At 43.4% G+C, this 25,956-nt stretch overlaps 1 protein-coding gene and 1 non-coding gene across 2 annotated transcripts in view; both read right to left on the reverse strand.

Moving 5' to 3' along the window:
* The window catches only part of LOC124788048 (sodium/iodide cotransporter), a 333,961-nt gene that overhangs the window by 195,374 nt on the left and 112,631 nt on the right, over nucleotides 1-25,956 (reverse strand). The window lies entirely within an intron of this gene.
* Trnas-cga lies at nucleotides 7,185-7,259 on the reverse strand. Its single transcript has one exon. It is a non-coding gene; the product is annotated as a tRNA-Ser (tRNA).

Below are 25,956 nucleotides of genomic sequence, written 5' to 3' on the forward strand. Positions count from 1 at the left end.
CTTTGAAATTAGCTGACGAACGCGACATTGCTCAGGTATTCATTTTGCCAGTTTTATTTGTTAGAAACGAAAACAAAAAATGAACTGTGTTTTTAGTGAAATAACGAAAAAATTTCATTTCCATGTCTTCGTGAAAACGCCTTTGAAATTATGAAACAGTTATACAAATAAACACGCATAAATGAATAAGTACTGTATCCAGATTAAGAAACGTGATCCCCGTCTGTACGCTCGGCGCATCTGCTTCGTAGGTCTACAACGCGATTATGTAAAAGTCTCCATAGCAATGGGTCTTCACAGATCTATAGACAGCTGTCATTTTGGCCCACAGCCATTTCCGCTTCGCAACTGAAAGCTGTCAAAAACACTGCCAGATGTCAGGGATTTCCTTGAGTCGACTGAAGGAGTGTCTTATCGGTGAAGAATAAACGTACTGTATTAAAACTTCATGCAGTATGTGGCATTTTTCAAGTATCTTAGTGTTTATGTCTCTTAAACTGTGAGTCGTACAGTGGTATATTTGTGTAGTTACATTCAGCGACATGTATTGCTAGAAGCGTTGCGAATAGAGTTAGCAGCAAAGAAGTAATAAATTTAAACGTCATACATGGTGCGGCAGTTTTTCCCGCATTTCTCAGAGAGGTCACGTTCACACGCACTTCTACGCAGCTGCTCATACACCACGTCTAGCTGTAACACACATTCCGGAAAATGAAAACAGAGTTTTGGAAATCAATGTCTCCCGTCCTGTTTACATACACACCAGATCTGAATTTGCTAGTCCGAAAAAAGTATTGGTTTCCGACCGGCAGTTATTTTACACGAATGGTGTCTGTAAATCAGCTATTCCAGTTTCGTCGATTTTTTTTATGCACGCCAGTGAACCCAAAGAGGAGAGGAAGATTGTGCAAGAAAAGATTTTCGAACATCTTACCCATATCAAACTGTTTTATTAGACCCATCTAGACCAAAAAACCTTCAAATGATAACTGGTTTCCATCTATTCTTTATCTCTCCGATCGTACACAGAAACTCCTCTTATAGCTAAACCTAATTTTCAACATTTTTCTGTAGCACCTCATTTCTAACGCTGTCATCCTTTTCTGTGCGGTTTTCACAGTCCATAATTCACTAGTATACGATACAATGCCGTGCTCCGAATGTACATTCTCTGAAATTTCTTCCTCAAGGTATTATACCAGTAGACGTCTTTTTACAAGGAATGTCATCTTTGCTTGTGTTAGTCCTTATATCGTCCTTTCTTCGTCCGTAATGCGTAATTTTGCTTCCAAGACTGCACCTCGTCTGCTGTGGGGTCCCTAATTTTGATGTTACGTTTATCACCGATCCCTTTTCTGCTACTCCTGGTCAAATTCGCTTTTCTTTGGTTGACGCTGAGTCTATATTCGGCGCTTACTAGAGGGTTCATTCCACTAAACAACTTTTGTAATTCTTCCTCACTTCAACGCTTTCGATACGGGTCTCAGGCAGCTTGGTTTTTCCAACCAACTGGACGACTGTTTTTAATACATTTTCCGACTATAATAGCGCTGTAAATGTAAATGCAACAAGTTTGTGTGATGTGGCATCAAACCTGCTTAAAGTATTCGTAAACGGTGGGTTATGAGACTGTAAAAGTAGCAGATACATCAGCCGCAACGACTAAATGGAAGATATAAAACAGCGCTAGTAAACCATGGTTTTATTCCGAAAAAAAAATTGCACGCTATTCTTGTGTATAATTTCCCTGAATGTGGTATGTCAGGCATACAAAGAGCTACAGTACAATTTGGACACCACCAGGATGTTTCTTATTGGCCCATTTTCCCACTGCTGGCTCTTACCGACAAGCAGTTTAAACGTAACACAGAGCGGCGAACACAAGTATTTTAGTACAGATCGGTGAGACTTCGAACACTACGTGGTAGCACAATACAGATAACCCTTCGTTGTACTGTCTACGTGGTTGCCAGTACAGAAAAAGGAGGTGCAGTAGCAGCTACGAAGTCTTACTCACTGCACGGGCAGGACTCTTGCCACCGTCCATCTGACTACTTGCCGCTGCACAAATCCTACTCACGAAAGGGCTGACTGAGGGTAGCTATGTCATTAGCGAATCTTATTATTGATATGCCTTCACCCTGGATTTTAATCCCATTTCTGATACTTTTTTTTATCATCCCTCATTGCTTCTGGATTGTACAACTTCAACACTAGGGGCGAAAAATTACGTCCCAGTCTTGTAGCTTTTTCAATCGGGAACGAAGTTTTTCGTGACGGCACTTATATGTAAAACATTCTCGGTCATTGCCGCGTCAGTTCTGGATAAAATCTCGAGCTTTCGACGATTACCTCCATCTTCATCGTCAGGAGCAACTGACTGTCTTCACTGCTGCTGTGGTAGCCTTATTTACAGCCCGTGGACGGCTTCTGATTGGTCGGCTTATGATTGATCGGCGATTACATACTGCTGTCGCACACAATGTCACTGTGTGCGCCGGTGGCACCACCGCTTCCGTTGGAACGTAAACCTTGGAAGGAACTTCTCTGCTGCTTCTCTGCATCAAGCGCTCGTTTCCTTGCACAGCTCAGACGGTATCCACTATCGCGGTTAAAGTTATTTTGGCTCATTCTTATTTCAACAGCCTCCGTAATAACAAAATGTCAGTACGTGGGGGCATGGGACAGAATTTTTGTTTCATTGAACAAAATTTTATGTTTGTTCGTGAGGCTGTGCTCCGCATTTGCCGATTTCTCCAGTTCTCTGTTTTTAATACGTCGTTGGTGTTCTGTACAGCGGTCGGAAACGGTACGAATCGTCTGACCTATATAATTACTTCCACACTCACAGGGTATATTATAAACTCCAGGGACACTGAGCCGGAGATTGTCCTTAACAGGGCGCATCATCTCCTTAATTTTCTTAGGAGGACGAAAAATCGGCCTTATAAATCGTCTACGCAGGACTCTTCCTATTTTGCTGGAAATCGCGCCACAAAAAGGAAGAACCGCAATCGGTGTTTCATCCTGTGAGTATGCAGCTTTTCACATTTCCTTTTTTTCTTTTTTTTGTTTGGAGAACGCCTTTATACCTTTATATCGGGTGCACCATAGCCATTCTTTCGGAACACGTACTTCAGATGGTTAATCTCGGACCTTAAGTGGTCCTCGTCAGAGACAGTTTTTGCTCTATATACCAATGTGTTCAAAATGGCTCTCTTCTGAGTAGGATGATAGAACCTCTGAACATTCAGGTATAAATCGGTATGTGTCGACTTACAGCGTACAGAGTGGCCAAGACGCCCGTCCGCCTGTCGTCGTATTAAAAAGTCTAAGAAAGGCAGTCTCCCTTCCTTCTCCATCTCGACAGTGAACTGGATGTTCGAGTGTAGGCTGTCCATGTCTTCTATGAATTGTTCGAGAGCTTCTGCGTCGTGTGGCCAGATCGTAAATGTATCGTCAACCTAGCGGTAAAATAAGGATTGACGGAGGGGAGCCGAATTAAATGCACATTCTTCAAAATTATCCATAAAAAAGTTAGCCAGTGATGGAGATAACGGAGAGCCCATCGCCATACCGTCCGTCACTTCATAAAATATGTTACCATACAAGAAGTAGGTGGTCGTCATCACGTGCCGACCAATCAGAAGCCGTCCACGGGCTATATAAATAAGGCTACCACAGCAGCAGTGAAGACAGTCAGCTCCTGACGATGACGATGGAGGTAATCGTCGAAACCTCGAGATTTTGTCCAGAACTGACGCGGCAAGAATACCGAGAATGTTTTACATACCTTTTTTAACCGATTGTGGGAACTGAAGTACAGTAGCCAAAAATGTGTTTCCAGAATCAGCGTGTTTACATGTCAAACCAGAAGCGATACTGGGTAATCGCTTTAAGGAAATCCGATTTTTGGAGGCGTTGTGTACACACGTAGTGTGGTGATGTAAACAGGCTGAGTCACTCGCTCGGCCGGTGTGATTATCTGTGCGGGCCGGCTGTGGTTCGCTGCGCATACGAGTCTCCTCGGGTCGCGCCTCGCGCGCCAGCCGCAGGGACAGGGTCGAGCTGGTATTCCGGTTTCCCAAGGCCAGACTGCACCGCGGCCCGCCGATGCCAGCGCAGCTCCTGAACTACTACTCCGACCGTCACTGGCGCCTATGAAGAGAGTTTCGCTGGCGACGCTCTCCTCCAGTGTATTAATGTGGTTCCGGACTGGTAAATATCATATGCTAGGGCACATGTGCGGTCCTCTCGTACGAACCGACTGTAGTGCATCACCCCTGGAGTATTAGTCCTGTACTGACTCTCGCCTAAAACGAGTGGTCGTCTTTGTTCACACATCGGCGCCTAAACAGTGTGCGTTGTGAGAGCACACTGATGTAAATTACGGAATAATGTAAATAGAGAGGCACAAATTAACACACATGTTTCGAATGACATGGGGTTTTATTAGAACAAAAAAAAAAATACAAAAATTCAAAAAATGTCCGACAGATGGCGCTTCATCTGATCGGAATAGCAATAATTAGCATAACAAAGTAAAGATGATGTTCTTTACACGAAATGCTCAATATGTCCATCTTTGCTCAACAATAGCTGTAGTCGAGGAATAATGTTGTGAACAGCACTGTAAAGCATGTCCGGAGTTATGGTGAAGCATTGGCATCGGATGTTGTCTTTCAGCATCCCTAGAGATGTCGGTCGATCACGATACACCTGCGACTTCAGGTAACCCCAAAGCCAATAATCGCACGGACTGAGGTCTGGGGACCTGGGAGGCCAAGCATGACGAAAGTGGCGGCTGAGCACACGATCATCACCAAACGACGCGCGCAAGAGATCTTTCGCGCGTCTAGCAATATGGGGTGGTTCTAATAAAACCCCAGGTCATTCCAAGCATGTGTGTCAATTTTTACCTCTCTATCTACATTATTCCGTGGTTTATTAAGTTTTCAAATTTATACTGACTTTTTGATCACCCGGTATATTAACGACATAGGAGACAATCTGAATAGCCGTCTTAGATTGTTTGCAGATGATGCTGTCATTTACCGTCTTGTAAACTCATCAGATGATCAAAACGACTTGCAAAATGATTTAGATAAGATATCTGTACGGTGCGAAAAGTGTCAATTGACCCCGAATAAGGAAAAGTGTGAAGTCATTCACATGAGTACTAAAAGAAATCAGCTTAATTTCGATTACGCGGTAAGTCACACAAATCTGAAAAGGTTGCAAATTCAACTAAATACTTAGGGATTGCAATTACAAATAACCTAAATTGGAACGATCACATAGATAATATTGTGGGTAGAGCAAACTAAAGACTGCGATTCTTTGGCAGAACACTCAGAGGGTGCAACAGGTCTACCAAAGAGACTGCTTACACCACGCTTGTCCTCCCTATTGTGGAGTATTGCTGTGCGGTGTGGGATCCGCATCAGGTGGGACTGACGGTTGACATCGAGAAAGTACAAAGAAGGGCAGCTCGTTTTGTACTATTGCGAAATAGGGGAGATAGTGTCACAGACATGATACGTGAATTGGAGTGTCAATCATTAAAACAAAGGCGTTTTTCGTTGCGACGGGGTCTTCTTATGAAATTTCAATCACCAGTTTTCTCCTCCGATTGCGAAAACATTCTGTTGACACCCATCAACATAGGGAGAAATGATTATCACGATAAAGTAAGAGTAATCAGGGCTCGCACAGAAAAATTTAAGTGCTGATTTTTCCCGCGTGCCGTTCGAGAGTGAAACGGTAGACCGCTTGAAGGAGGTTCATTGAACCTTCTGCCAGGCACTTTATTGTGAATAGCAGAGTAATCACGTAGATGTAGATGAAGCCACTGTACGGTGCATGGCGGAGGGTACTCTGTACCACTAATAGCCATTTTCTACCCAGTTCCACTCTCAAATAGAGCTACGGAAAACGATTATCTATAAGCCTTCGTATGGGCCCTAATTTTTCGTATCTTATCTTCATGGTTCTTACACGAAATGTGTGTTGGCGGCAGTAGAATCGATCTGTAGTCAGCTTCAGATATCGGTTCTCTAAATTTTCTCAGTACCTTTCCTCGAAAAGAACGTCACCTTCCCTCCAGCGTTTCCCATTTCATTCCCAAAGCATCTCCATAACACTTACGTGTCATTGAAACCACCGGTAACAAACCTAGCAGCCCGCCTCCGAATTGCTTCGATGTCTTCTTTTAATCCGACGTGGTGAGGATCCCAAACAATCTAGCAGTACTCAAGAATGGGTCACACCAGTGTCCTACGTCCTCTTTCACAGATAAAAGACACTTTCCCAGAATTATCCCAGTAAATCGACCACTCGTCTTCCCTACCACACTCCTCAGACGCTTGTTTCATTTCATGTTGTTTTGCAACGTTACCTCTGGATATTTAATCGATGTAATTGTCTCAAGCAGGACACTACTAATGCTGTATTCGAACATTACCGGTTAGTTTTTCGACTCGTCCGCATTAACTTAGATTTTTCTACTTTTAGAGCTAGCTGCCATTCATCACACCAACCAGAAATTGTTTCCAAGTCATCTTGTATCCTCCTACAATCCCCGTGCACTACAGCATCGCATTGCTGCTCACCATTTATGTATATAGAAAATAACAGCTGTCCTATCACAGGTCTGGGGCACCCCTGACGCTATCTTTGTCTCTGATGAACACTCGCCGTCGAGGACCACATACTGAGTTCTATTACTCGAGAAGTTTTCGAGCTACTCGTAATTGAGAACCTATTCCATATGCTCGTACGTTCGTTAACAGTCTGCAGTGGCACGCCGTGTCAAACGCTTTCCGGAAATCTAATGGTATGGAATCTGGCTGTTGCCGTTTGTCCATAGTTCAAATATATCATGTGAGAAAAGGGCAAGCTGAGTTACGCATGAGCGATGCTTTCTACAACCGTGTTGATTCGTGGACATAATCTTCTCGCTCTCAAAGAAATTTATCATATTTGAACTCAGAATATGTTCAAGAATTCTGGATGATAAGGGTAATTTTGCGGGTCCCTTCTTTTACACGTCTTATATACAGAAGTTATCTGCGCTTTCTTCGAACTGCTTGAAACTTTGTTTTGGGTGAGAGATGCGCTATAAATGCAAGCTACGAAAGGTCCAAAGTCTTAGAGTACTGAAACTTCCTGGCAGATTAAAACTGTGTCCCGGACCGAGACTCGAACTCGGGACCTTTGCCTTTCGCGGGCAAGTGCTCTACCAACTGAGCTACCGAAGCACGACTCACGTGCGGTACTCACAGCTTTACTTCTGCCAGTACCTCGTCTCCTACCTTCCAAATTTTACAGAAGCTCTCCTGCGAACCTTGCAGAACTAACACTCCTGAAAGAAAGGATATTGCGGAGACATGTCTTAGCCATAGCCTGGGGGATGTTTCCAGAATGAGATTTTCACTCTGCAGCGGAGTGTGCGCTGATATGAAACTTCCTGGCAGATTAAAACTGTGTCCCGGACCGAGACTCGAACTCGGGACATGGCTTAGCCACAGCCTGGGGGATATTTCCAGAATGAGATTTTCACTCTGCAGCGGAGTGTCCGCTGATATGAAACTTCCTGGCAGATTAAAACTGTGTCCCGGACCGAGACTCGAACTCGGGACCTTTGCCTTTAGCGGGCAAGTGCTCTTCCAACTGAGCTACCCAAGCACGACTCACGCCCTCGAAAGGCAAAGGTCCCGAGTTCGAGTCTCGGTCCGGCACACAGTTTTAATCTGCCAGGAAGTTTCATATCAGCGCACACTCCGCTGCAGAGTGAAAATCTCATTCTGGTCGTAGAGTACTCTTCGTAAAACCGAACTAGGATTCCATCCGGACCTGGCGACTTATTATTTTGCAATTGTTTCAGGTGTTTCTCTACGCCAGGAATGCTTATTTGAACTCCGTCCATACGGGGTCTGTTTGATGGTCAAACGACGGTATGTTTGTGCCATTCTCCCGCGTGAACGCGTTCTTAAACGCGAGACTTACAACTTTGGCTTTCGTTTTGCTATCTTTACTGCTACACCAGACTCGTGAACGTGTGACTGGATGGATTCCTCAGACTCGCTTAGCAATTTTACATACGACCAGAATTTTCTCGGGTTTTCGGCCAGATCTTTTACTAATGTGTGACGTGGAGTTGTATGTTGGCGCATAGATGTTTCCACAGAAGCTCGAATCCCTACTCGTAAAGGAATAATGCTTGAAAAAGTAAGTTCTGGTTAAATGTATACACAACTGTATGAACCTAAATGTGTGAACAAATAAAGAATCCTTGAAGAAAAATAAAATTCTGGTTAATGTTATGGTCACCCATATACTATGAGATTAAAAGTACTCGGACAACCCCAAAAACATGCGTTTTTCATATTAGGTGCATTGCGCTGCCACCTGCCGCCAGGTACTCCGTATCAGCGACCTCAGTAGTCATTAGACATCCTGAGAGAGCAGAATGGGGCGCTCCGCGGAACTCATGGACTTCGAACCTGGTCAGGTGATCGGGTGTCACTTGTGTCATACGTCTGTACGCGACATTTCCACACTCCTAAACATCTCTAGGTCCACTGTTTCCGATGGGATAGTGAAGTGAAAACGCGAAGGGACACGTACAGCACAAAAGCGTACACTCCGACCTCGTCTGTTGACTGACAGAGACCGCCGACAGTTGAAGACGGTCGTAATGTGTAATAGGCAGACATCTATCCAGACCATCACACAGGAATTCCAAACTGCATCAGGATCCACTGCAAGTACTATGACAGTTAGGCAGGACGTGGGATAACGGATTTCATGGTTCGAGTGGCTGCTCATAAGCAACCCATCACGCCGGTAAATGCCAAACAACGCCTTTCTTTTGGTGTAAGGAGCGCAAACATTAGACGATTGAACAGTGGGAAAATATGGTGTGGAGTGACGAATCACGGTAGACAATGTGGTGATCCCATGGCAGGGCATGGGTATGGCGAATATCCGGTGAACGTCATCTGCGAGAGTGTTCTGCCAACAGTAAAATTCGGAGGCAGTGGTGTTACGGTATGATCTTGTTTTTCCATGGAGGGGACTTGCACCCCTTGTTGTTTTGCGTGGCAGTATCACAGCACAGGCCTACATTGATGTTTTAAGCACCTTCTTGCTTCCCACTGTTGAAGAGCAATTCGGGGATAGCGAATGCATCTTTCAAAACGATCGAGCTTATGTTCATATTGCACGGCCTGTGGCGGAGTGGTCACAAGACAATAAAATCCCTGTAATGGAACTAGCCTGCACAGAGTCCTATAGAACACCTTTGGGATATTTTGGCATGCCGACTTCTTGCCAGGCCTCACCGACCGACATCGATTCCTCTTCTCGGTGCAGCACTCCGTGAAGAACGGGCTGCCATTCCCCAAGAAATCTTCCAGCACCTGATTGAAGCCCGCCGCTGTGTCTGAGCGGTTCTAAGCGGTTCACTCTGGAACTGCGCTGCTGCTACGGTCGCAGTTTCGAATCCTGCCTCAGGCATGGCTCTGTGTGATGTCATTAGGTTAATTATGTTTAAGTAGTTCTACGTTCTAGGGGACTGTTGACCTCAGATGTTAAGTCCCGTAGTGCTCAGAGCCATTTGAACCATTTTTGAAGCCACCACTTCAGAGTTCAGAGTAAGGAAAAGGCTCCTGAAGAAGCCTACAGAGGATAAAGAAGCAGCTGGCCAGCACGATTATGCTGCTAGAATGTTCTGAAAGAGGCATATGGTGAGTCAAAAACACTGTGAACATTCTTTACTCATTTTCTCGAAACTACATTTGCAGAACATTAGGTACATGTAACTTCAAAAATGGCTCTGAGCACTATCGGACTTAACATCTGAGGTCATCAGTCCCCTAGAACTTAGAACTACGTAATCCTAACTAACCTAAGGACATCACACACATCCATGCCCGAGGCAGGATTCGAACCTGCGACCGTAGCAGTCGCGCGGTTCCGGACTTAAGCGCCTAGAACAGCTCGTTCACCGCGGTCGGCCATGTAACTTCACAATAGTTTTTTCCATGTTCACCAAATTTCTCTCAAGTGAAGAATGGGGTAGTATCTTTGTATTATGCCTAATACATCGCAGAAATTATTTATGTTTGTCATTCTGAATATAATTTTAGCGGTATTTGTTAGACAAAATAGTAATGTGGTATAATGAGGGATTTTCTATTTCCTCAAATATACTCGAAACTACAAAACGAGAGGAGTAATGTGTTCCTATGAATACTGACAGCAGCCTCCCACAGTTTGAATGCTATTAGACTGATGATGGATCAGAAAATGGTACCAGAATGGGAACGTGTATTAGAAAAACATCTATTAGGCAAAATACTGTAATTCTTAAACTATAACAGATATTTCAATAAATTTCCTTTTACAGCTTGAGTTAGTGTCATTCATTGTTGGTAAAAATTCACAACTTCCTCCGCATTGTAGATCAAGAGTAATGTGCACTGAGAGTGAGGTATAAAAATGCAGTCCGTTCACGTCCAGGTCCCCTTAAATATTTCATAGACCTGAGTTTCTTTCAACAGACATCGACGTGGTGTTGAAACACAATGTTTTTCGAAAGTTTAGAAACACAGAATCAACCAGATTTCCTCTATCCGTGGCACAGAAGTCAGCATGTATGAATGGCTGAGTTTAGTTTTGTGCGGTCGATGTTGTCGGAACCCGAACAGGTAATGGAATGGAACAGTACAGGCATATCCATTCCAAGTGACAATCAGCCAGAGTGGCTCATACCAGCTTCCTACAATTTCACTTCAGTCAGTGAGATTCCAGGCCGAAGACATGTCTGGAGACGTCCCGGACAGCGGTGGAATACCGACCCGACTGTCGCCCCAAAACGCCCGAGAACCAGGAGTGCTGGCCTGGGGTGACACTTATCTTCAGAGCTTTGGTTGTCATCCGCGTCACCCTTACAGCACAGCGATACGTCGACGACATTCTACGCGTGGTTTCTTGTCTTCGATTGTATATTTTGGCAAATTTACAGTAACCCTGAAGGTAAATACAGGTGTTTTGTCAGCATAATTTGTTTTTCATTTTATCTTTGTTTTCACTGAACGCTTCAGCAATACCTTACGTATGTTACTGTACACTTCCCGTCGCTTCGCACTTGGTGCTGGCCTCGCTGCCTACGAAATGCATAAAGCATCTTGAAATAGTTTTGCAGTCTTACCCCTAAGTTGTGTTTCATATCTGAGGTAACGTTCACTGTAAAGGAATCAGTCCAAACCATATGAAGATACTACTGTCAATCTTAAAGTACCTTTCTGGCCCGATTATAAGCACTGCATTAGCCCCACAATTAGGCCATGAAAAATTAGAGTGCTGGTTATCTATGCGACCTATCAATATCGGTATGTTTTTCCCACGTTGTAGGAGTCTTAAACTGTAGTGATCGTTCCTTTGTTCGAAGTGGAGTAACAATATCGCTAGTGTTTGGGAACTAATCTTTCTATATGAGGTAACATTGTTTACATTTCATTTAGGTATTGACTATTATCGCGACAACGGTGCTGCTATTCTACGCGACAGTATGGGCAGAGCTTTTGACTAACTGATGACTAAAATTTAGTTCAAAAATGGCTCTGAGCACTATGGGAGTTAACACCTGAGGTCATCAGTCCCCTAGAACTTAGAACAACTTAAACCTAACTAACCTAAGGACACCACACACATCTGTGCCCGAGGCAGCATTCGAACCTGAGACCGTAGCGGTCGCGCGGTTCCAGACAGAAGCGACTCGAACCGCTCCGCCACCCCCCGGCGTAAAATTTAGTCTTCGCATATGGAAAGTGGTAAGGTCGATAGAAAATCATCAACAAACTTCAGAATTTGACGCGGTGGCGGTGCAAATTTCAAATCTCTAGTTATTCGTTGTTATGCTAAATGTGTAAGAGGCGATCAAAAAGTTTCCGTTTGAAGGTGTTGCTGCGGCGTATACGCAACATAGCGCGACTCCGATACGGGTATACAGGTTGGACATTAATAAACCCGACAAACTGCGGGGACGGATTCTTGACTAGATATCTAAGAAAAGAAGTCCTTTGAACAAGTGTACGGAAATGGACGGTGTGCGTGCAACAACAGATCGTCCAGGAACGCAGTACAGACCTGCATCGCATCCACGTCGAAGGGTAGCTTTAAGGTGGCCTACATGGGATTGCAGGTGAGAGATTTTAGTGACTGTCATAAAGGATATACGTAATCGTACTTTGGCTTACGCCTTGTTGGCGCGCTACTTGCCTGGAGCTTGTACTAGGATTCGTCTCTACATCCTACAGAACCCCAGCCTCCAAATATGGTTTATGCACAGTCCGCCTCCTCCCTGGACGTTCGTCTGTCTGGAAGGACCCACGATCAGACAAATGCCCAAAAAAGGCTTGAAATGTTGTGTGTCGTGATTTGTGTCTGTGAGCATACTTGTTGTGGTATAGCCGTGCTGCCTCTTCAGCGTTTCCTCTTACTAGGCCGTATACAGACACCGTCTCGGCTTGTTCCCGACATCAATACCGGACCATTCGGCTGCTTTCAGTACGCTGAGTCAATCTCACAACCTGCAGTACGCAAGGACCACATGGCATGTGGCCAGAGGAACTGTCTTTCGTCAGCGCCATCTACCGTGGCAATGATGCATTTCCGGACACGTGTTCATAGGACTTTTTTTCCTCCATTACTAGTTAGCAGTCCGTCCCTGCAGTTTGTAGGTTTCAATATTATCCACCCTGTACAGGCACCGACATGTAGACAAAGGATTAGTGTGGCATTCGTGCCTTTCCGTTATTCGTGGGATAAATGCAGAAACGTGAACAATCACAACGTTGTTACCGAATGCGTCCAACCGGGACGAACGTGGTATTATTATTTTCTTGCCTTTCGAAGCACAAAAATCTATCTGAGAATGAATAATGGTTAATGAAGGCGAAACGTCCAGGGAAACTGCTTCATGATAACGCACGTCCTATATCACAAATGTCATAGCGCAAAAGTTACACCAACCGATGTGGGAGATACTAGAAGACCGCCCTATAGTCCTGATATCTGCCTATGCGATATTCACACCTTCGTCCCTTAAAAAAAGGCCTTGTTGGGTCGACGATTTCTGTCAGACGAGGATATGCGGCAGGCAGTTACGGACTTCTTCATGCAGCAGGACGCGGTGTTTTACCAAACGGTTATCTTCAACCTGGTGCGTAGGTTATTTAAATGCTAACGGCGATTTTGCCTGATTAGCATACCGATTCTGCACTTTTTGACCGTCCCTTATATTTCTAATGGAGAAGTTTTCAAACCTCTACTGTCCCTTCACCTGGCTCTGACCAAAATTTTAAGGTGGTTTATGGAGGTTTTCATTGATTATAAATAATGTGTTGGACTCATAAATCTTCCCCAAAAAATTCCCAGTGGATCGGCCACTGCCAGATCTCCTGGTATTTGGCAGCAGTTGCTTCTATAGTTCAGTTTTCGAACAGGCCTCTCTACTGGACAATGTAAAATATATTGAAAATAAAAGCATTATACACTAAGCGCTGAGTGACCAGTGCCCTGGATGGTTGCTTGGACAACCTACTTTCGGAGAAGAGCGACGAAAATATTGACAAATTATGAGAGAAATACCGGCAATGAAGTAGACAGTGTCACTGGTGGAGATTTTGTTTAAAAGTCTGGTACTTCTGTGTAATTTGTCGATACGCACGTGACATCATGCACTATATAATGTGTTCCAAAATGCCACGTACAAGAACGGAATTCTTCCTTGGCTCATACCTCGGATTCTACTGGTGACAGAAAGGTAGGATCAAGTGTTTTGGATAGCCTCTGGGGCTAGGGACCATTTGTATATACAACAAAAGGCTCCTATTAGCATCACTACCCTGCAGTACAGCGTCTAAGTATGGTTACTACACACTCTCTCCTGCTTAGGCAAATGGAGCAAACTGGTTGGTGCGTCTACATGGCCGTACACAAAACCCTAATGAGACCTTCATGGGAAATCATGACAGCCAAAACAGTTGCAGGACAAAGATTTATTAAAATTCTTGACCAAGGTTTCGGTACATATAAATATACCTTCGTCAGCAGTAAAATACCTAAAATTACATCCTGCAATGGAGATTAATAAAACAATTATGTCAAAGGGGTCGTCAGTAGTTAAGACATCATCTCCATTTATACAACATGATTAAAGACACATGGTCGACGCGAACAGTTTAGCACCAGTACTTCGCCTATGAACTATCGTGACGAGACTTTCGTCCTTAATCATGTTGTATAAATGGAGCTGATGTCTTAACTACTGACGACCCCTTTGACATAATTGTTTTATTAATCTACATTGCAGGATGTAATTTTAGATATTTTACTTCTGATGAGGATATATTTATATGTACCGAAACCTTGGTCAAGAATTTTAATAAATATTTATCCTGCAACTGTTTTGGCTGTCATCATTTACCGTGAAGAATTTCAACAGTTGCTGTTTCAGCCATGTTTAAAATCTTGAAACCCTAATGAGAATTTCAACAGCTGCGTGTGGCAACGAGTACCAAAAACAGTGTTTGTTGGCTGGACAGTACTCAAAATGGGTGTGATGGATGCTGTCATCTGTTTCAATGATAGTGTATCCAGCAGGGCAATAGTTATGGACAAATTAGACATCCAGCCAGGAAATAATATGATAACTGCTCTGACTTCCATAGATCGTCAGTGACAAGTTGAAGCTGAAAGGGCTGTGGAAACCACCACCAAAGAGTCCAGAGTAAGGAAAAGGCTCCTGAAGAAGCCTACAGAGGATAAAGAAGCAGCTGGACAGCAAGATTATGCTGCTGGAATGTTCTGAAAGAGGCATCGGTGAGTCAAAAACACTGTGAACACTCTTTTTCTCATTTTCACTAAACTACATTTTCAGAACATTGGGTACGTGTAACTTCACAATGGTTTCATCCACGTTCACCAAATTGATTATTTGGAGCCACCATTAGTTCATGGGCTGTTCCTTAACCTCCACAAAGAGGTTTACCATTTTTTCGTACCGAAACAGAGCCGCAGATTCCAAGATGGCTAAGCACGACAAATGGCTGAAATTTTTACGATATATTCCCAAGATCTGATGTCAAACAGTCTTAAAAATTTTCTTGATATCTTTACCCATTTCCGAGATACAGGGATTCTAAGTTACCCTACTTGTACAATTAAAATACGTTCGTAAATTTCTGTGTGAGGCGTAAAAGTAGTTTATAAAGTGATGTAGCACGGAGAAATATGCTGTAAAGTGTCTTCGTTATCATCATGACTGTTCTTGAAACCCCATGTTGTAGTACTGAAGCACAATAAAATTTGTGTGTAAGTAAAATCCGGTCTGAGGTATAATGGCTGAGCCACTGACAGTACGAGACAGACTATGACAGTGACGACGAGGAAGAGAGAAATACTGGCAGTGAGAAGACACAAGCAGCAGTGGGAAGGAATGAATGAGACAGCAGCAGTAAGAAAGAGCAAGAGCGAGACAGTGATAGTGAGAAGAAACAGCATAGGAGAGAATGAAGAAGACAGTGACAGGTAGGCGCTAAGAGATGATTACTGTACGTTGGGCTGAATGAGTGAGTGACAATGGGAGTGGATGGGGAATCGGAGTGGATGGGTATGAGTAACTAGTGGGTGTGAGCGAGTTACACTAAGGAGAGGTTGTGGGAGTAAGAAGTGAGTTGCATATTAAAAAGAGCGCTAATATGTTCGCATACCAAAACTTTTGGGAATAATTTTAAAAGTATCGAGGAAGATAGAATAATGCAGCTGGTTCCTCACTTTTCAGTCAGAGTCTTACAAATAGAACAGGAACATATTCGTATTTTTTGTGCTCCGATAGGAACTTTTGTCCGCTGGTCTACAGCATTCAAAATGTGACTATGAGTGGCTGCATTGTGAAGAGTTTTTCTAAATAGATAACGGGATAAACAATCTTTTTCCTCCAAGTTTCTCTTTTTCTGCCTCCATCCACCTTCTAAATATTCGGGTCAATGCGCAAGCATACACTTCGTACCAGGCAAAGTAGCCATAATAGGCAGAGGTTTGTCACGCCCACAACGCCTGGCCTCTCAGCTCGTCAGCGACAGCAAAGGAGTGTGTGAGTGTGTTGTAAGCCGATGACAGAGGAATTCGACTAGCGAGTGGGCTATCGCGTCGTCCCCTATCTGTGGCACGATTGCCGTTATGAGAGGAACTTGCCCCGGTGAGTCACGGCGGGCGGCAGCGCTCCTGCAGCAGCAGATAACCTCAGTCTTGAGAGACGTCAGCTGACGGCCTGAACGCGGCGTATCGTGTTTCTGCTGTCAGAAACATTTCCGGAACCACGACAGACGGATTGCAGTTATCCGCGTCGGCTGATTGCGTGATAGTAATGAGTGACCGAACTGGGGAGTCACTCCGTTGGCTGTGTCAGCGATAGGAATGACTCGAGCCTGAAAGAAGTTCTCACGAACTTATCTTCATGGAAACGTGCATCTGCCTCAGCAGCTCTAGAGTAACGCTATCCATCGCATCGAGGACTGGGTTCGATTTACAGTACTGACAAAGATCGTTTCTCTTGCATAAGAACGCAGACTTCTGCAGCTGATGTCGATGATGTTAAAAGCTCCCGGGACTGCTACTGCGTCATCCTTCAGAATCTTCCAGTGTGGCGTTTCAGTCTTTTTGCAGATATCTTCTTCAGGGAACTGTCAGAGAAATATTTCCTTTTTGAAAGCACTAGGATGTGGGCGATACAACATCGTGAGGATTTTAGGAACTGCATTGATTAATATATAGTTGTGCAATTTTTTTTTTTTTTTTTTTAGTATCAATTTCGGCGTAATTCAGACCACCTTTGGATCGTATACTGACCTACAATGTAAACATTAATGTGTCTGGAATAATCATAATATCTAGTCTAAGACTAGTCTTAGACTACTCTTATACCAGGTATTAAAGGTGTTTCAGGCACATCAGTGTGTACATTGCAGGACAGAGTTCATGTTATATCGAAATAGAAAATTTCAAGAGTTATTCGTTTTTGGAGTTGTGGGATTTACAGTTGAATACAGTTTTTATGACCCGAAGGTTGTCTATACATGAACGAAATCTATACTCAAAGTAAGAAGTCATCTTACTTACTTTCATGTCCCATAGACCATTTATACCATGAATCGTATTGGTGTGGAAAGAGTCATTTACGTTCACATTACACATTCATATGTAAATATGGTTACATGCTAGCCATTTACAAGATTTTGGTATTTTTTTGCAGAATGGATGCAGTTATCAAGGAGAACCTTTGTCAGTTTGTTATCAAAATTAATTTTGCTGTCTGTCAGAAATCTTATATCATTGGGTAAGTGATCAAAAATGTTGCTGGTTGCATTGCGTACCCCATTTTGTGCTAAAGACAGCCTTAATGTGACGTGATGAATATCATTTTTTCTTCTGCTATCGTAATTATGTACATCATTGTTCTCATTACTGACAACAAACTTCGTGACGCAATAAGTGTACTGGGAAGGAGTAGTGAAAATGCCCAACTCGTTTTGTATAGAAGATGACCATGGATGAGTACCACATGTAATACTTACAGCACGTTTTTGAGTAATCAAGACTTTCTTTCCTAAATATGAACTACAACAGAATATCATTCCATGAAATTGTTGAATGTACATATGCAAAATACGTAAATTACTGATTTATTTCTTCCCAAGATTTGTAATGATTTACTATGCAGGTGTAGCTGAACGAGGTTGCTTAGGAGGTCCAAAATGTATTTCGTCCAGTTTAAATTCACACCTGAAATTATTGAAAGTTCCACGTGAGTTATTATTTCCTCCTCACATGTTACACTTATAATTGGTGTAGAACCTCTAGATGTGCAGAACTGAATGTCATCGCCCCGCGGAATGGACGAGCGGTTGGAGGCGTCATGTCGCAGATTGCGTGGCACCTCCCACCGAAGGTTCGAGTGCTCCCTTGGGCATGGGTGTGTGTGTTGTTCTTAACATAGCTTAGTTTAAGTTAGTTTAAATAGTGTGTAAGTATAGGGACAGATGACTTAAGCAGTTTTGAATATGTCATATCTTTTTGAAATTTAAACATTCAATAATACTTTTAAGAACATTATTGATCATTTCTTCTGTTGCTGTACGTATGTTTGGATTGATTGCAATACTAGTGACATGCATAAAAAATAAATTATTTGTGCATCATGTGTATTAGACGAAACGCCATTTGTAGATATGAGAAACAAAACAGGACCTAATACTGAGCCTTGTGGAACCTCAAAATCTATTTCTCCTTAGTCAGAAGAAAATCCCCTGTTTATATTGGCTGAACTATTAAATAACTTTCAAAGTTCTTTTGGTTAGATATGACATTATCCATTGGTTAGCTATACCATCAGGATCATAAAACTTTACTTTAGGTAGGAGGATATTTTGATTCAGACAATCAAATGTTTCAACACGTCACAGAAAATACCAAATGGTGCTGTTTTGTCATTTAGTGGTCCTAAAATTTGCTACGTGAAAGAGTAAAAAGCATTCTCTGGTGGGTAACTCTTTCGATATGCAAACTATGATTTACTGAAGGTATTATGGTCGCTCCAGTGCAATAATATTTTAGAACAGGCTATACGACCTTCTCAAAGTTTTGTAAAATTTTGTCAGTATTGAAACAGTCTGTAGTTATTGACATCTCACCTATCAACTTCCTTACAGAGGAGTCTAACAATGACATACTTCAATCTCTCTAGGTAAATTCCCTTATTCAGTCATGCGTTATTTAAGACAAGACTGTGCTTATTATGTGGGAACAAGTCTTTAGTACTCTGTTAGGAACACTATCAAATCGAGGTAAACTTTTATTTTTGGGGAAACTATATAACTTTCTTAATTTCAGGTAGACAAATGGCTGACATATACATATGATTGAACTTAATGTGTGTTGTTTTTCCAACATATTGCTTCGATTTTTCTCTTTAATTGTTTGTCTCTATATTTTCTACAACTAAGAAATCATTATCAAACATATCTGCTACCACCGGCCGATCATTTATAGCGCTTTCATTAAGCGATTCAGATCCCAACATCTATGAAAGCTGTCCAACACGTCCTACGCAATTTGTTTCAGTGAACATTTTCTTCCTTTACCTGCCTCCGAAAACTTTTCCATACTAGAGGATTCATTGATCAAACTACTCTTTAAAATGAATTAGTGATGGCAGTATATAGCGTAGTTCATAGTTTTCGAAGGATATGTGGGGGTAAGCAAACTAAGAAGAAGACAGGCGGCCACTGTGATCTGCGGCTCTGCATTCTTCCTACGTGGTGACAGCAACAGAAATTTGGTTGCACTCCAAGCGACATCGAGCACTCCATGCGAGGACGTTAGATCCGAAATGATTACGAATTGAGCAGAAAGATCCTTAGTTAACTTAACTATTTTACGATTTTTCTGTGAAAGTTGAAATTTTTCTGCAGTTTTACAATGCAAAAATGGTTATCAGAAAATGTAAACAATCGAAACTTTCCTGGCAGATTAAAACTGCCTGCCGGATCGAGACTCGAACTCGGGACCTTGTCTTTCGCGGGCAAGTGCTCTTTCAACTGAGCTACCCAAGCACGACTCACGCCCCATCCTCCCAGCTTTACTTCTGCCAGTACCTCGTCTCCCACCTTCCAAACTTTACAGAAGCTCTCCTGCGAACCTTGCAGAACTAGCACTCCTGAAAGGAAGGATATTGCGGAAACATGGCTTAGCCACAGCCTGGGGAATGTTTCAAGAATGAGATTTCGCAGGAGAGCTTCTGTAAAGCTTGGAAGGTAGGAGACGAGGTAATGGCAGAAGTAAAGCTGTGAGGACGGGGCAAGAGTCGTGCTTGGGTAGCTCAGTTGGTAGAGCACTTGCCCACGAAAGGCAAAATTCCTGAGTTCGAGTATCGGTCCGGCACACAGTTTTAATCTGCCAGGAAGTTTCATATGAGCGTACACTCCGCTGCAGAGTGAAAATCTCATTCTGGAATGGTGGCATCATGAGCGACCTGGGCATTTTCTCTCCATTTTGCTACAACAGGGTTATTTGATTTTTAGGCCCTTTTTACGTGAGGAAATCGCCTCTTAGGATCCACCTCGCAATAGTGGGAAGGTGAATGTGGGGAACACAACGATGACACGAGAAACTGAGCACGCAGTGTTGGCTCAACCAGATCATAAGCTGTTGTACGACTCGTATTACAATATTTGTGATTCTGCTGTGCCAAGAGGGTGGGATGATTGATCATATCTGATTGTACAGTGGATGTAAATGTTATTTTACTAATACTGGGAAGATTTGGAGTACTACTAAAGAAGTAGTACTATAATAACAATAAGCCATATATTTATAGAACACCGTACTATTTTGTATTATGAAGTGATGGAATACATAATCGTGGTATGCCATTGTCAGTTGTCAGCCATCTACGAACAGCTAGATTTTGTCCAGTGCTTGATGCATTCACTCACCTGTGCGAGATGCTCTAGGGAAAGTATTTCAGGGGCAAGCTTTCAGAAGGACAACGGACAGAGACGAGCTGACAGATGATCAAGGAGCACGCCGTGTGCTTCACTCCGTTGAAGCGCGACCAGACACGTGCATCGATCGAGAAGGAAACGTAACTCTGTTTGTCGTGGTTGATTTTTGTTATTTGCCTTGCTTCTCACGATCTGTAATTCTAACGCAGAATGTTATGACATCCGTACAACTCAGGCACGCAAAATCCCGCGATCGTAAACAAGCAAGTGGGGAGCGAGAAATCAAATCAGTCTATCGGGTAAAATAGGTGTGATGCAATCTCGTTGTGGGTCTTGCGTCTCTCATTAATGAAGGAATAATCTGGTATCTCGTTGCACGGTAGAAAATAAACAAATGCAAACTGACGCATACTATTTGCATGCGACAGAATGGATACTGTCAGCGAATAATAATCTGCACTACAAGGACTATGTTAAACACATTTCTGCGTAAATCACACCGCTATGAACTCTGGGCTTATTCTTCATGGCGATTCAAGACAGGCTACACTGTCTGACTAACCAACTTCATGTTCCGTATTTTAAAAGAAAAAAGTAGCTATCCTTTTACATTTTACGTTATTTGCTATACGTACTGCTTTTCAAAATAAAATATTCTAAATATAAAAAAATTACTTCAGCTGATGTAATTTCTATCCTCTTTCAGTAGTACCGTCCGCAGTTTGTGGTCTCGCGTAGCGTTCTCGCTTCCTGAGGACGGGGTCCCGGGTTCGATTCCCGGCGGAGTCAGGGATTTTCACCTGCCTCGAGATGACTGGGTGTTGTGTCGTCGTCGTCGTCATCATCATCATCATCATCACTCATCCCCATTACGATCGGAGGAAGGCAATGACAAACCACCCCCGCTAGGACCTTGCCTACCTACGCTCTGTCAAGGAGTATGGGCCCTCATCTTCTTCTTCTTCTTCTTCTTCAGTAATATCCCTGTCACCTTCTTATAGTGTCCGCGATACATCAACTATCGTTTAAGTACTTTTTTGTTTTTTGTTTCGTGATTCAGTGATGTGTTATGTTGTCGTAATCATTTCATTTCTCATCTCCACCGACGCGCAAGTCGCCGAGGTGACATCAACTAGAAACACTTGCAGCAGGCGGCCGAACGACGCTTGACGGGCTCTACCGGTCAATAATGCCACAAGATCGTTTCCATTTTTGCCCCTCAGCTTATTTTAATTATCACCGTGTGTCGCTTGGAACATTTACATGCAACGTAACTACAGCACTTCACTGCAGATTTCTGTCATTCCTGTCCCTATGACAATGAAAATCTGGTGATTTAGGCACTTGGCCACCCACACCAGCCAAGAAAAAGCTTTTCATATCACGATACCAAAAATATATCTGTATCTGAAATATCAAATACCTTTCAGAAACCAATGATGACAATTGAAACTTTATTTTTTCGCAAGTTTAGTTTTATATTATCTAGAAAATGATGTCCACTGTAAAGCGTTTCCATGTTTCTCTCCTAGAACGCTTTCTACGATATAGGGGGTGTTTCAAAATTCTTTCCGCAGTGCCGTATGATTGTTAGCCGGCCATGCCGTATGCCGCAGTGAATATACCGAAATGAAACTCAGCGAAATACAAGTTATCAATTTAATGAATATTCATTTTTAAATGTTGAAAGTTACCCCCCCCCCCCTGTTGTTGAATACACAAATCAATTCGTCTAATCATGTTTCCAAACACAAGCTGTAACATTTCTTCTCTAACAGAAGCAGTGAAAGTGGATATTGCAGTTTTCAGTTCATCGATGGATTTTGGACGGCTTTATTAGACAGTTGCCTTCGCTGCACCCCAGAAGAAAAAGTCAGGTGGTGTTAGGTCAGGAGGACAAAGTCCCTGTGAAATTATGCGATCACCAAAAACATCAGCAAGCAGTGACATTGAAACGCGAGCTGTGTGCGCGGTTGCAAAGTCTTGTAGAAAATAACCGTTCAGTATTTCACTTAACACAAGTTCTCCTATGAATGGGTACAGAATATCACTGCAGTATCTTTGTGCTTCTATTGTTTCGTTGAAAAATATGGGACCACGTAGAAATTGCAATGCCAACTCCTATTTTCACAGAATGAAGTAGTTCCTCATGCCGGCCGCGGTGGTCTAGCGGTTCTAGGCGCTCAGTCCGGAACCGCGCGATTGCTACGGTCGCAGGTTCGGATCCTGCCTCGGGCATGGATGTGTGTGATGTCCTTAGGTTAGTTAGGTTTAAGTAGTTCTAAGTTCTAGGGGACTGATGACCACAGATGTTAAGTCCCATAGTGCGCAGAGCCATTTGAACCATTTTTTTTTTTCCTCATGAATACACAATGGATTTGCAGTACTCCACATATGAGAATTTTGCCAGTTCATGTACCTAGATAAATGAAACCACGCCTCATAAGTGAAAAATGTTTCATTAAGAATATCCCTTCCATTTTGATGAACGAAATTTTTGAACCACTGACAATAGCCGCGCAGGATTAGCCGAGCGGTCTGAGGCGCTGCAGTCATGGACTGTGCAGCTGGTCCTGACAGAGGTTCGAGTCCTCCCTCGGGCATGGGTGTCTGTGTTTGTCCTTAGGATAATTTAGGTTAAGTAGTGTGTAAGCTTAGGGACTGATGACCTTAGCAGTTAAGTCCCGTAAGATTTCTCACACATTTTTTTGACAATAATGTAGCCTCTTGCCATGATCAGTATTCTTCAGTTCTTGCACGACTGCCACTTTGTATGGGAAAAGTTCTAATTTTTTCCTTACAGCTGTGTGGGCCGTTCCGACACTAACATCGATTTCCTGGGCAAGTTTTGTTACTGACTTGTTCGGACTCATGGACATTTTATCGGAAATACCGAGTAGTTTATCCTCAGACAAAACGCTAGGAGGACCACTTCTCGGTGCATCTGTCACTGAACCCGTACTCTGAAATTTGTTAATCAAATCTCGCACAGTATCGCGATGTGGGAGTATTGTCTCCGGGAAAATTGAATTAAGTGTCTGACGAACAGAAACTGTGTATTTACCACCAGCTTTGAACACGTTCTTCAATGGTTAGCATTTTAATAGTCACAAAAACGAAACAAACGAACAAAGGAACTAAACCTAAACGTTCATGTCAACGCCAACAATACTCCTGACGCTGGCTGACATAAACGAAACGGTGGAATGTTGGGAGAGTCCACTTGATGGGAAGTGACACAGGCAGTCGAACAACCATACGGCACGCGCGGCTAACAATCATACGGCACTACGGAGAGACTTTTTGAACACCCGTATTGGAATCAGCCAATCCTCTGAAACGTATTAGTTCCAGCTTAATTTCCTCGATTAGTCCGGCACTGTCAGTGAAAGTAGAAAAGAAAATGCTATCAAGTTTTGTGAAGGTAATAAGCACCTTTAACAAACCTGGAAGCCTAACAGTGAAGCTACACTACTGGCTCAAATGGCTCTGAGCACTATGGGACTCAACTGCTGCGGTCATTAGTCCCCTAGAACTTAGAACTAGTTAAACCTAACTAACCTAAGGACATCACAAACATCCATGCCCGAGGCAGGATTCGAACCTGCGACCGTAGCGGTCTTGCGGTTCCAGACTGCAGCGCCTTTAACCGCACGGCCACTTCGGCCGGCGCTACACTACTGGCAATTAAAATTGCTACACCACGAATATGACGTGCTACAGACGCGAAATTTAACCGTCAGGAAGAAGATGCTGTGATATGCGAATCATTAGCTTTTCAGAGCATTCACACAAGGTTGGCGCCGGTGGCGACACCTACAACGTGCTCACACGAGGAAAGTTTACAACTGATTTTTCATACACAAACAGAGTTGACCGGCGTAGCCTGGTGAAATGTTGTTGTGATGCCTCTTGTAGGGAGGAGAAATGCGTGCCATCACGTTTCCGACTTTGATAAAGGTCGGATTGTAGCTTATCGCGATTGCGGTTTATCGTATCGCGACATTGTTGCCCGCGTTGGTCGAGATCCAATGACTGTTAGCAGAATATGGAATCGGTGGGTTCAGGAGGGTAGTACGGAACGCCGTGCTGGGTCCCAACGGCCTCGTATCACTAGCAGTCGAGATGACAGGCATCTTATCCGCATGGCTGTAACGGATCGTGCAGCCACGTCTCGATTCCTGAGTCAACAGATGGGGACGTTTGCAAGACAACAACCATCTGCACGAACAGTTCGACGACGTTTGCAGAAGCACGGACTATCAGCTCGGAGACCATGGCTGCGGTTAGCCTTGACGCTGCATCACAGACAGGAGCGCCTGCGATGGTGTACTCAACGACGAACCTGGGTGCACGATTGGCAAAACGTCATTTTTTTCGGATGAATCCAGGTTCTGTTTACAGCATCATGATGGTCGCATCGGTGTTTGGCGAAATCGCACATTGGAAGCGTGTATTCGTCATCGCCATACTGGCGTATCACCCGGCGTGATGGTATGGGGTGCCATTGGTTACACGTCTCGGTCACCTCTTGTTCGAATTGACAGCACTTTGAACAGTGGACGTTACATTTCAGATGTGTTACGACCCATGGCTCTACCCTTCCTTCGATCCCTGCGAAACCCTACATTTCAGCAGGATAATGCACGACCGCATGTAGCAGGTCCCGTACGGGTCTTTACGGATACAGAAAACGTTCGACTGCTGCCCTGGCCAGCACATTCTCCGGATCTCTCACCAATTGGAAACGTGTGGTGAATGGTGGCCGAGCAACCGGCTAGTCACAATATGCCAGTCATTATTCTTGATGAACTGTGGTATCGTGTTGAAGGTGCATGGGCAGCTGTACCTGTCCACGCCATCCAAGCTCTGTTTGACTCAATGCCCAGGCGTACAGGGCTGTTATTACTGCCAGATGTGGTTGTTATGGGTAGTGATTTCTAAGGGTCTTCGCACCCAAATTGCGTGAAAATGTAATCACATGTCAGTTCTAGTATAATATATTTGTTCAATGAATATCCATGTATCATCTGCATTTCTCCTTGGTGTAGCAATTTTAATGGCCAGTTGTGTTGTAAGATGGCAAGAACCATGCCCCTTACATGAAGTCATTAAAGATCACCTAACTCACTTTGAGGGAACAGTAGTGCTGAACAAAATGACTGACAAGGCACAATGCATCTTGTAGATGGTATAGTATGAACATATTGGAATAATCTTTTTCGGGTGATAGTTTTAAAGTAATTCACACGACATCAAAACTTTGTGGAAATGCGTCGATTTACTGGAGGCTAGTTTATTCCAGGGATGTACCCAGAAATGACCGCGGCGTGTCGCTGGGGAGCGGCGAAGGGAAGCGACAATAGGCAGCTTAGGGCGGCTCAAG

This window comes from Schistocerca piceifrons, chromosome 3 (genome assembly GCF_021461385.2).
Source record: "Schistocerca piceifrons isolate TAMUIC-IGC-003096 chromosome 3, iqSchPice1.1, whole genome shotgun sequence".
Classification (NCBI taxonomy): domain Eukaryota; kingdom Metazoa; phylum Arthropoda; class Insecta; order Orthoptera; family Acrididae; genus Schistocerca; species Schistocerca piceifrons.